Source organism: Dermacentor albipictus, unplaced genomic scaffold, assembly GCF_038994185.2.
Source record: "Dermacentor albipictus isolate Rhodes 1998 colony unplaced genomic scaffold, USDA_Dalb.pri_finalv2 scaffold_134, whole genome shotgun sequence".
Taxonomy (NCBI): domain Eukaryota; kingdom Metazoa; phylum Arthropoda; class Arachnida; order Ixodida; family Ixodidae; genus Dermacentor; species Dermacentor albipictus.
This window is the reverse complement of record NW_027225688.1, coordinates 77,022-87,802: the sequence shown is the minus strand read 5'-3', so window position 1 is coordinate 87,802 and position 10,781 is coordinate 77,022. Positions and strand designations below refer to the sequence as shown.

The window sequence follows — 10,781 nt, the reverse complement described above, 5'->3', positions numbered from 1 at the left end:
TCATAGAGTTTCCTACGAAAATTACTAGAGGGAACTCTGGCGCTGCAGTCGTTGTCCTACTATGGGAATGATGGGCAGTACATGGATTTGTCTGATCTTCGTGCTTGTGGATTCAGACGTTCTTGTGGCTTTGTATATTACGCTATATAAATCTTATTGTCGTTTCATCATCATCATCATCAGCCTGGTTACGCCCACTGCAGGGCAAAGGCCTCTCCCATACTTCCCCAACAACCCCGGTCATGTACTAAGTGTGGCCATGCCGTGCCTGCAAACTCCTTAATCTCATCCGCCCACCTAACTTTCTGCCGCCCCCTGCTACGCTTCCCTTCCCTTGGGATCCAGTCCGTAACCCTTAATGATCATCGGTTATCTTCCCTCCTCATTACATGTCCTGCCCATGCCCATTTCTTTTTCTTGATTTCAATAATAATAATAATAATATTTGGGGTTTTACGTGCCAAAACCACTTTCTGATTATGAGGCACGCCGTAGTGGAGGACTCCGGAAATTTTGACCACCTGGGGTTCTTTAACGTGCACCTAAATCTAAGCACACGGGTGTTTTCGCATTTCGCCCCCATCGAAATGCGGCCGCCGTGGCCGGGATTCGATCCCGCGACCTCGTGCTCAGCAGCCCAACACCATAGCCACCGAGCAACCACAGCGGGTTTCTTGATTTCAACTAAGATGTCATTAACTCGCGTTTGTTCCCTCACCCAATCTGCTCTTTTCTTATCCCTTAACGTTACACCTATCATTCTTCTTTCCATAGCTCATAAGTCTTAAATCATATCATATCAATCATATCATAAATCTTATTGTCATTTACTTCAGCGCAATCTGTATTCCTCGAAGTGCAGAAGACGCCGGGAACGCGTACAATTGCTATTAATTGCAACGATTGAGCTTGTCCAGGTGGCCAAATCGAAACGCGCCAAGCGTCTCAAGGCACTGGCATGCCCGTTATAAATTCATAAAGGCGTTTCATTCACTTGTCGATACATGCGTCCGTTGCTTAATGATTTCAATATCAGGCTTCTGTGCTAGAGTCCCTGTATTCGAGTCCTGCCGCAGGGCAATTTTAATGATCTTTATTTAATAATTTATTACGCAATACACTGTTTAAAATGATGAGTTTACAAAGTCACAAAGCCGTTTGAAACCAAAAGAACGAAGTTTAGGCAAATCCATGTGCTTCCCATAATTCCCATGCTGGGACAACCGCTCCATAGCGCCCGTAGACACTAGCGCCAGAGTTCCCTCTAGTAATTTTTGTAGGAAACTCTATGCCGAGGTTAACACACATTCATGCGTTTCCAGACTCTCAATCGTGGCGCTACCTGTCTTTGAGCAAAGTGGGGAAAAGGCATAAAGTTTCTAAATAAATAATACGAAACTCTACGGGAAAAGGTGAGGCGGTGAATCCGTGAAAGTGGGTGCACTACCGTACCCTACAACTATGAAACCATCATCATCATCATCATGATCAAACTATTTTTATGCCCACTGCAGCACGGAGGCCTCTCCCAGCGATCTCCAATTACCCCTGTCTGGAAGATACTTTACTCAAGCTTTCAGGTACTGACTACCATCTGACGCCTTTGAATAGGCCATCGGAGGGCTTCACTGTCTTTAAATTAGTGCTTGACAATGGCTCTCTGGATCCCCGGGTTTTTCAAAAGGGCCGCCGTTCCTGAGACCCGGTCGACGTAGTGGAAAGGGGGGTAAGCGTTATAGTGCCCTGGTCGTTCCAACGCTTAGGGCCCGAAAGCGTTAGGTTCACCCAAATAGACGCTAAATAATGGTTTGGCTTGGCTCCGTATATTATTTTGAAATAGGTGGCGCTAAAGCGATGAACGTGACGAGAGCCCTAAATCGGTGCTTCCGTTCTGCCCGTGCGGACTTCGCCTGTGCCCGTGACTGTGGAGAAGTGAATGTGGCTGTTTGATGTTGTTACATCGTAGGTCGGACACTGCGCTTGACGCAGGTGAGGCAGACACACGCTGACAAGCTGGAAGAACGGGCGTTTATTTGCAGTGCATGTCGGAATATAAAGACGGGTTAAGGAAAGCGGGGAAGAGAAACGAAGTAAGAAAACATAAGATAGGCAACCAGATTGGCACGTGTAGCTGTAGACTTCAACTGAGAAACGATAGGAACACTGCAGTTATAACATTTCGCCATCAATAATGCTGAAGACGCTGCACAGGTCTGCGCTTTCGTGTTGAGCTTCGGAGTTCCGTGGCCACTGTAGGTTCACCGTTTCTCTCTTGTGGGTCCAGGGGTTGGGGTGATGACTGACACTGTGGTGGTGACGTTTCACGAGTTTCGGCTTTTGCCTTTGGCTTTGCTCCGAAAGTTTCTTCCGGATTCTCGAGATGGACGAGCTTTCACTTTCCTTGTGGCTTTGGGTAGCCGTTGGGTCTTTCCTTGTGTGAGCTTGATCAATGTGTCGTCGAACGAGGCCCTCAGGCGTTTCCACTGTCGCCATCCTAGCTCCGTCTGCAGACTTTACCGTGCCCGTTTTCCACTTATCACCTTTACCAAAGTCACGGACGTAAACATTTGTGTCTGGTGTAAGAGTCCAGTCATCCGACGTTCCCTATCTTCCTGCAACCGAAGGAGGAAGACATGTGTCGAGGCGGGACCGGATTTGGTAGCCAAGAAGAAGTTCCGAAAGAGATTTGCCCGATGCAAGGAGTGTTCTCCGGTAGTGGAAAAGTAGTCTGTAAAGGCAATCTTCTAATCTGCCCTGGTTCATCTTCTTCAGCCCATCTTTAACAGTTCGGATGGCTCTCTCTGTTAGGCCATTCGACTGTGGATGAAACGCAGCCGTGCGCAGTTGGTTATGTTATTGTTCGCAAAATCAGTAAATTCTTGGCTAGTGAACTGCGTCCCATTATCTGAAACAATGGTGCGAGGGATGCCGAACCTGCTAAAGAGGCTGCTCAGGCAAGTAATAGTCGATGATGTGGTCGCCTGTTTCATTGGTACGGCCTAAATCCATTTGCTGTGACCATCTACGAGAACAAGGATCACGTTTCCTTTGATTGACCCCGCGAAATCTAGATGCACTCTTGACCAGATCTCCTGGCAGGTCGGTCAGTTAACTGGGGGAGCAGATGCCGGCATTGGTCGATTTTGGATGCAGCTTGTGCACCCCGCTGACAGCTGTTCTATGTCGTGGTCCATTCCTGGCCACCAAAAAGCTGACCGAGCGATTGATTTCATAGCCGATGATCCTTGATATGTCTCGTGCAACATGGGCAACATTCTATGTTGCGCGTTAACTGGAATGACAACTCTACGGCACCAATATAGCAAACGGTGGGGCCAATGACAGTTCCAGTTTGCGGTCGTAAAAGGGGAGTAAGCTTCGTTCTAATGCTTTAGAGCTTGGAGGCCACCCGTCTCTTGTGTACTGCACGACCTTTGAAAATACTGCGTCACCTGCCGTCAGCGCCTGCAGTTGTTCTACCGAGACCGGCCCCTCCTGGACACATGCGAGTGCCAGAACGTAGTAAGGTGGTTTCCCTTCCGTGGTTGGCGCCAAAGTTTCTTGTGGCAACCTACTAAGCGCGTCCGAGTTCAGGAGCTTCTTGCCTGGCGAATACTGTAACTTGTAGCGAAATCCTCCCAAATACAGCGCCGAGCGCTGTATGCGAGCAGCAGCCAGAGGCGTAGTGGGCCGATGCGGTCTCGATCAGCAGGCCCAGGAGCGGCTGGTGATCTGTGACCAGGATGAATTCTCGGCCTAGAAGATAATCACCAAACTTCATTACTCCAAATACGAGGGCCAGTGCTTTACGTTCAAGTTGCGAATAATTTTTTTCTGCTTTCGACAATGTCCTTGAACGAAATCCAATAGGCTTGTTGACGTTCCCTTTCGTGTAAAAAGGACTGTGCCGATACCTTTTTGCGATGCGTCGCACTTTAGTTTCAGCGGTTGTGAAGGGTCGAAGTGAACCAACACACCTGCTTGCTGCAAACACCATTTTGCTTTATCGAACGCCGTTTGTTGCTCTTGTTCCCAGAGCCAATGTCTGTTCTTTTCCAACAGCCGGTACAGTGGAGCGAGCAGAGACGATATGTTCGGCAAAAATTTTGCGTAGAAAGTGATCATGCCAAGAAAAGAATGAAGCTCAGCTACATTTTTCGGGCTAGGGGCTTCTGTGATAGCTTGGACATTCTTCTCTATTGGGTGCAACCCTTGCTGATCGATTCGATGGCGGAGATATGTAACGGACGCTTGCCGAAATTTGCATTTGTCGAGGCGCAGTTTAACACCATTCTCGCGGAAACGCTGTAGAACGACTTTTAGCACGTCGTCACTTCCTGCTCTTTCGGACACCAAGACATCGTCCAGATAAGCTTGCGCGCCTGATAAGCCCTGTAGAACTGTTTCTATTCTGCGTTGAAAAATGGCTGGCGCAGAGGTAGTGCCGAAAGGCAATCTGTTGTAGCAGAAAATACCTTTATGCGTGTTAATCACGCATAACTGGCGCGATGCCTCATCGAGAGAGACTTGGTTATATGCGTCACGTAAATCTAGTGTGCCGAAATGGTTTCCACCGCTTAAGGGCACGAACATGTCTGATTACTGGCAATGGGTACTGCTCCAGCTCACATGCCGAATTTAAAGTGACTTTGAAGTCGCCGCAAATCCTAACGGTGCCGTCCCTCTTAAGGACGGGTACAATGGGCGTAGCCCACTCGGAATGCGGCACTGGTGACAATACGCCTAATGCCACGAGCCTATCAAGCTCTTCAGAATCCTTGTGGCGTAGGGCGAAGGGAATAGATCGGGCTTTACAGAACTTGGGCGTGGCTCCCTCCTTCAGCTGTAGGTGTGCCGCGGGTCCTTTGATGAGGCCCAGATCCGAGCTGAAAACATCTGGAAACTCGGAAAACACGTCAGCAGTGATCTGCGTGGTGGTAGACGGCTGTGTGGCCAGCGGCTTGACTGAGAGGCTGAGGACGGGGGAGCCTGCGTTGCTCAGGAGGGAAATTAGGCCTCGACCACATAAGCTTGGACCGGGGCGATCTAGCACCACCAATGTGCATTCCAAAGTTGTACTGTCGTACGACACCGGCAAGAGGTGCTCTCCAAAAACTGAGAATTTTCCGAGGTAGCATGATACCTGCGTGCGTGAAGGCCGTAGCGAAGGCCAAGTGTTTTTGTGCTGCTCAAATAGCTGTCGGGACACGACGCAGACCGGGGAACCCATATCGATAATCATTGATATGTCCACATCTCCCCATGTGAAGGTGCATCGCATTGGGGGTTTCACATTTACCTCCCGCGTCGATTTTAGCGTCCAAATGTGCATGCTATCCTCTATGTCTTCATCTGTCTCCCCTTCCTGAACAGTCAGTACTCTGCCACGAAATCTCCGGGCTCCTTCTCGAGTTCAAGATCTTGCGCTTTCTTCGTTCCGGCATTGTACTGCTAGGTGACCACGTCGATCGCAGCGATAACAACGAGCATTACTCCAACGGCAGGCATTACTGTTGTGCTTTATATGCTGCCACAACGCCCACATTCGGCCAGTACCTCTTTCGTTGAGGCTGACTGCGCCTTAATTTTAAGCACCACCGACGTGTCTGCGGCCATTTTATTGGCGTCCTTATCTGCAGCTTCAGCCGACAGTGCCATCGTTTCAGCTTCCTCTACGGACAGATCTGTCTTTGTCAGGAGTTGTTTCTGCAGTGCACTCGATCTTATGCCGCACCAGGCACGTACCCAGGATTTTGTTTTGGAAGGGGGGGGGGGCAACCCAAGGTAGCTTTTCTATGCAAATGAGGGGGGTACTTCTATTACAAATGTGAATAACGCCCACCACTTGCCATAAGAACGCGTAAACCCACAGAAGAGAAATGAAATAAGGTGTATTTTACACGTACGCCTGTGCGATACACCTCTCGTTTACTTGGCAAACTCGCGCAGAAAAGAAGCGCAGAAAGGACACTGCCAAGAACCAGTAAAAAAGCAAAGTGTAAAATAAAGATTACTGTAGTAGAATAGAACCTAAAAAGAACAACAGCTGGCAACAAAGACACACGGACCGCAAGGAGTTAGGTTACTCCGCCAGCCAATCACAGAAGCAAACAAAATCGTCGTCATGCGGCCATTTCAATAGGGAGTTTTAGAATAGGGGCCCCAATAGTTTGGGGCCCCAAAGAGCTTTGCGGGTGTTAGCGTTGGGGCACGTAGGAGTGAAGAGCTTTAGAATAGGGTTTTACGTTTGCGGATAGCGTCTTGCGCTGACAGCGCCAATACGGCGTCAAAGAAAAGCTATTATAAATAATTAAATAAAATATACCAATTTATGATAGGAATAATAATTTTGACATGCGTGTATTCGCGTTTAATTACAATTTAGAGGTTATTCTGTAAGCAGCAAAAAATTAGCTGCGCTTAGTTTTGAGCAAACCAACTTTACTAGCCTTCACCAGCCAAGCTTAGCCACGTTAGGCCTACGAGCCATAAAATCTACAATCGAATTCAAAATCAGCGGCGTCTAATGAGTCAATCTTCATAACACACGCTAGTTGAGAGAAAGCGATAACCGCAGTCACTTCTACTAGCTTGCGAACTTCACGCGTTACCGCGAATCGAACCGAATTTTGTGCTAGGTTAGAGCCGCCGCTTCGATGGGTGCCGCCATGTTTGCCGACGCAAAGCTTTTGGGGCCGCTATTTGGACTCCGCTAAATCGGTGAAATAGCGTTCCCAACGCAAAACCCAAACGGAGTTTGCGTCTTGCGCATGCGCAGTGGCTTCGACGCTATTTCTTCGGGGCTGCAAAACGTTTGGGGCCCCTATTCTAAAACTCTCTAATGTGGCGTTGTACTTGATACCTCCGGAGCGTCTTCTCTTCTTGAAGAGTCTTTTCATCGGCAGAAGTAATGATGCGTGCAAAAGACACGGACAAAATGTATGGAGTCTTCAAAAGTCCGCGGTGCGGTTCATTTCACTGCTCATGAAACTTCACTTCTTTATCTCATCAAACTTCACTGCCAACTGAACTTCACAACAAATAGTTGTAGCGAAGCCAAGCATGTTATTTCAATTTAATAAAGAATTAGGTATTCGCTATTATACCATATAGGCGAGGGTAAAGGCACAAAATTGCACGCTAATAATTTTATTTTTGTAGTTACCGCCTTTTTTGGGTATCAGAAAAAGTTTGAAGTACGAATTATTTACAGCCTCGCGGAGGAACAGTGGCTGGCGGTGATGAGGGCGTGGGCGGGGCTTCATTGCAGACTGAAGTTGTATCAGACTATATTAGCGCTTTTTGAATTAGCTCTGGAAGAATTATACAGTTCTTTTGGATCCCTCGTTTACTGCTGTAACAAGTGCCACAACCAACTCGTATTGTTATTAGGGAAGTTACGTAACGATGCGTGGCCGCCAGTCGCGTACGACCGCGTATGGCGCAGGAAACTGCGATTCTAGACCTACTGCGCCCACCGCGGAAGGTTATAAAAACACCTACATAAGCACAGCAGAGACGTGGTTACGTTAGGCGGCTCTAATGTAACTGTAGAAGCGTCATTCAGAACACACGGAATTGTCCTCCACTTCCGGCGGCGTTTTTTCTGTTCATTTTTAAATAAAGAGATGTTGATCCATAAATAGTTTCATAAACAATGGCTAAATTTGTTAATTTTCGCTTTTCCTTCCTGTTTGGCTGTTGTCTCGGCCCTCTCCCTTAGTATATCGCTTAGTATATAGATCGCTTAACTCCCTGAGAGTCTTGTTTCCAGTTGCCAATTTTGCATGAAAAGTGCTGTACACTTAGGCAAAAGCCAGACGAGTTAACGGGTGACAGTCATATTGCCTGTAATTTTAAGGGTAACTGCAGGGTTTGATGATGGACGCTGTCTCGCATTATCTTATTTTCCACCTTATCTAACCCATATCACGGGTATATGGTTCCGAGGATCTGTCGGCGTCGCGGCAAGCCGTCACTCGAAGAAATAATGAAACAAAAAGAAAAGTTAAACACAGTTGCCATTTTCTCTGGCCGCAACTCTTTCCACGTGCATACAGACCAGCTGACCACGAACTGAATCCCTTTCCCGGTCCCTGGATCAGTGTAGATGAAGAAGGTTGAACTAACGAAGACAACGATGCGCGTGACCATTGAATAGACGGTGACAACTGAATGCATCTGGAGTTAATCGAGTGGGCACCGAATTGATGAGGAAACTGGCCTTCACATCCCAGGAGACGCAGACAACTACCGCCATCCAAAAGGAGTGAAAAAGGCAACAAAATATTGACCTCCGAATAGCTGTCACGTCTCAACATTGATTTGGCGGCGCTTTAGGAATGTGTGTGAGAAGTGATGGCGGGGGTTGGGGGGGGGGGGGGGGTTATGCGTCTTAATTTCTGGGGTGACGCGGCCCCCCCCTGGCCCCCTCTTGGGTACGTGCCTGTGCCGCACACAATTCTATCCCGTAGCATTCGGTCGAGCATGGTACCAAAATTGCAGTTGTCCGCAATTCGACGAATTTCAGTAATGAATTCTTGAACAGACTCACCGTCAAGCTGGCAGCGGTTGAAGAAGCGAAAGCTTTCGGTAATCTCATGGCGCTTGGGATAAAAAAAACTCGTCCAAGACTTTCACGACGTCTTCGTATTCCAAAGAATTCGGCTTCTTCGGCGCTACTCGTCCTGCTAATATTTGAACGGTGCGCGTGCTTAAAGCTGCCACCAAAAGTGCCCGTTTCTTTGCCGACTCCTTCACACCCGTTGCCTCAAAGTATGCCTCTGCCTTGATAACATAGGCTTTCCAGTTGTCTCTTTCGTCGTCGAAGTCGGGCAGTTGCTGGTGTGCCATCGTCGAGTCGTCGCCCCGTAGCGTAGCTGCCGTCCTGCGCTTCAAGGTTTTGCCAGGGTTTTTGCTTTCCGTTTCTCGTCGCCACTGTTACATCGTAGGTCGGACACTGCGCTTGACGCAGGCGAGGCAGACACATGCTGACAAGCTGGCAGAATGGGCGTTTATTTGCAGTGCACTTCAGAATATACAGACAGGTTAAGGAAGGAGGGGAAGGGAAACGAAGTAAGAAAACATAAGATAGGCAACCAGATTGGCACGTGTAGCTGTAGACTTCAACTGAAAAAGGATAAGAACACTGCAGTTATAACAGATGTCGTTAAATGTGAGAGCTTGCGGCGAAGTGATTGAGTGTGGCCGTAGTAGTTCTGCCTATGTAATGTTTTGCGGACTGCACTTGTGCCTGTGACCGATCATGTTGCCCAATAGCTTTGTGGAAAGCGACGTAGTTTGTGTGGATGTCATCGCAGTGTTTGCCAGCTCCCGGGTGGCCCCTGTACGTGCCAGTTATTGATGGCGTTGCCCAGTAGCTTTATGGAAGTTGATGTACCTTGTGTGGATTTCGTTGCCGCTTATCACTGCCTTACTTATAGGTGGTCACGTTGCCCTGCCCTTTGAAGCGCGTACGAGCGCGAGAAACGTCACCGATTTTTGTGTAAACAACGTGGACGTCTCGAAATGTTAGCTAGAAAATCAACCAGCAGCAAGCCAAGTCTGTGTTTTGTGGTTGTGCGAGCTTATGCTCATGCGAGCAGCAGAATGACAAAAGGTCCGTTACATAATGTCAGTTCCATAACATAAACTTTGCCGCAATACAGTCATGTTACGCGGTGAAGCATACGTAATGTATTGCGGTAAAGTATATGAAAAAGTAGGCAGGGACCACTGCGTTACTGGGGCGATTTTCTTGTATTATGGTCATGGCCGTGCGCGAACAAGGAAAAATCACGGTCGAAGCGCATGGCACAAACCTTGCCAATGCTTCAATTGGAAAAAGAAAGAAAACGAATTGGAGTGGGTGATGCCAAAAACAAAGCCTTGACTTTTGTATTATGAAAGCAGTTCCGAAAATAGCCAATCATATTCCAAGCTCCTGCATTATTTATGATTGTTTAAAGTATATGCATATATTGTGCACCAGCCTTAGCACCAATTCTAATGTACTTTATTGATGTAAGTTTAATAACACGTGGCATATATATAATTTGTGCCGTATGGTGTTGTACTGTTTATAAGCTGCTGCTTTTATGTGGTAATGTGTACATTGGCTGGAAGAGTTGATGCATCATCCTTATAGAACTCATTGAAAGGTAAACCACCTGTCAAGCCATCATTGTTCTTGCAGTTGTACACCAGATTTCACAAACATGGGGACAGTTATGATATAGAAAGAGTAGCTGAGGCTTAACATATCCACATGCATGCACAGGAGTGCGGGAGTCGACCATCTATCTCTTTAACTCAGGTTGAATGTGCATACTTGAGTAACATGTAACACTTGTTGGGTGTCAGGTTTCTTTTATTGTTAGCCTAGTTTGTGTTTTTTCTCCCATTTGTAGCTTTTAGTGTGTGTTGCTGTGTATGTATATAATTGCTTCCAGAGTGGCTTTCTTGTTGCTAATAAATTAAGAGAAGGCAGCGTTCTTCGTTTTGTGCATCAGACAGCAAGTGAGCATGTTTCAAAGGATGTTGGATTTTGTTGCCATAAGCAACAAAAAGGCGTAAGCATATAGACTGCTTGCTGGAGGTACTCTTTATAGCATTAAGGATATTATCATGCTGATAACTCTGTGCACAATAATTAGAAAGAACACATCAGGTCCAACATGTCCTCTTGCCACCATGAAATCTTGTCAGATGCATAACACAGATCTTGGCCAGCCATTCTCATTTGTGGTCTCGACCTCCTACCACTGAGCAGACTGGTTCAA

At 47.3% G+C, this 10,781-nt stretch overlaps 1 long non-coding RNA gene across 1 annotated transcript; it reads right to left on the bottom strand.

The window, feature by feature from the left end:
* Positions 1-3,660: 3,660 nt before the first annotated feature.
* Positions 3,661-8,995, bottom strand: LOC135908438 (uncharacterized). Its single transcript, XR_010566330.1, has 2 exons — positions 8,555-8,995; positions 3,661-3,756 (listed from the first exon to the last, which is right to left on the bottom strand). It is a non-coding gene; the product is annotated as an uncharacterized lncRNA (long non-coding RNA).
* Positions 8,996-10,781: the final 1,786 nt, after the last annotated feature.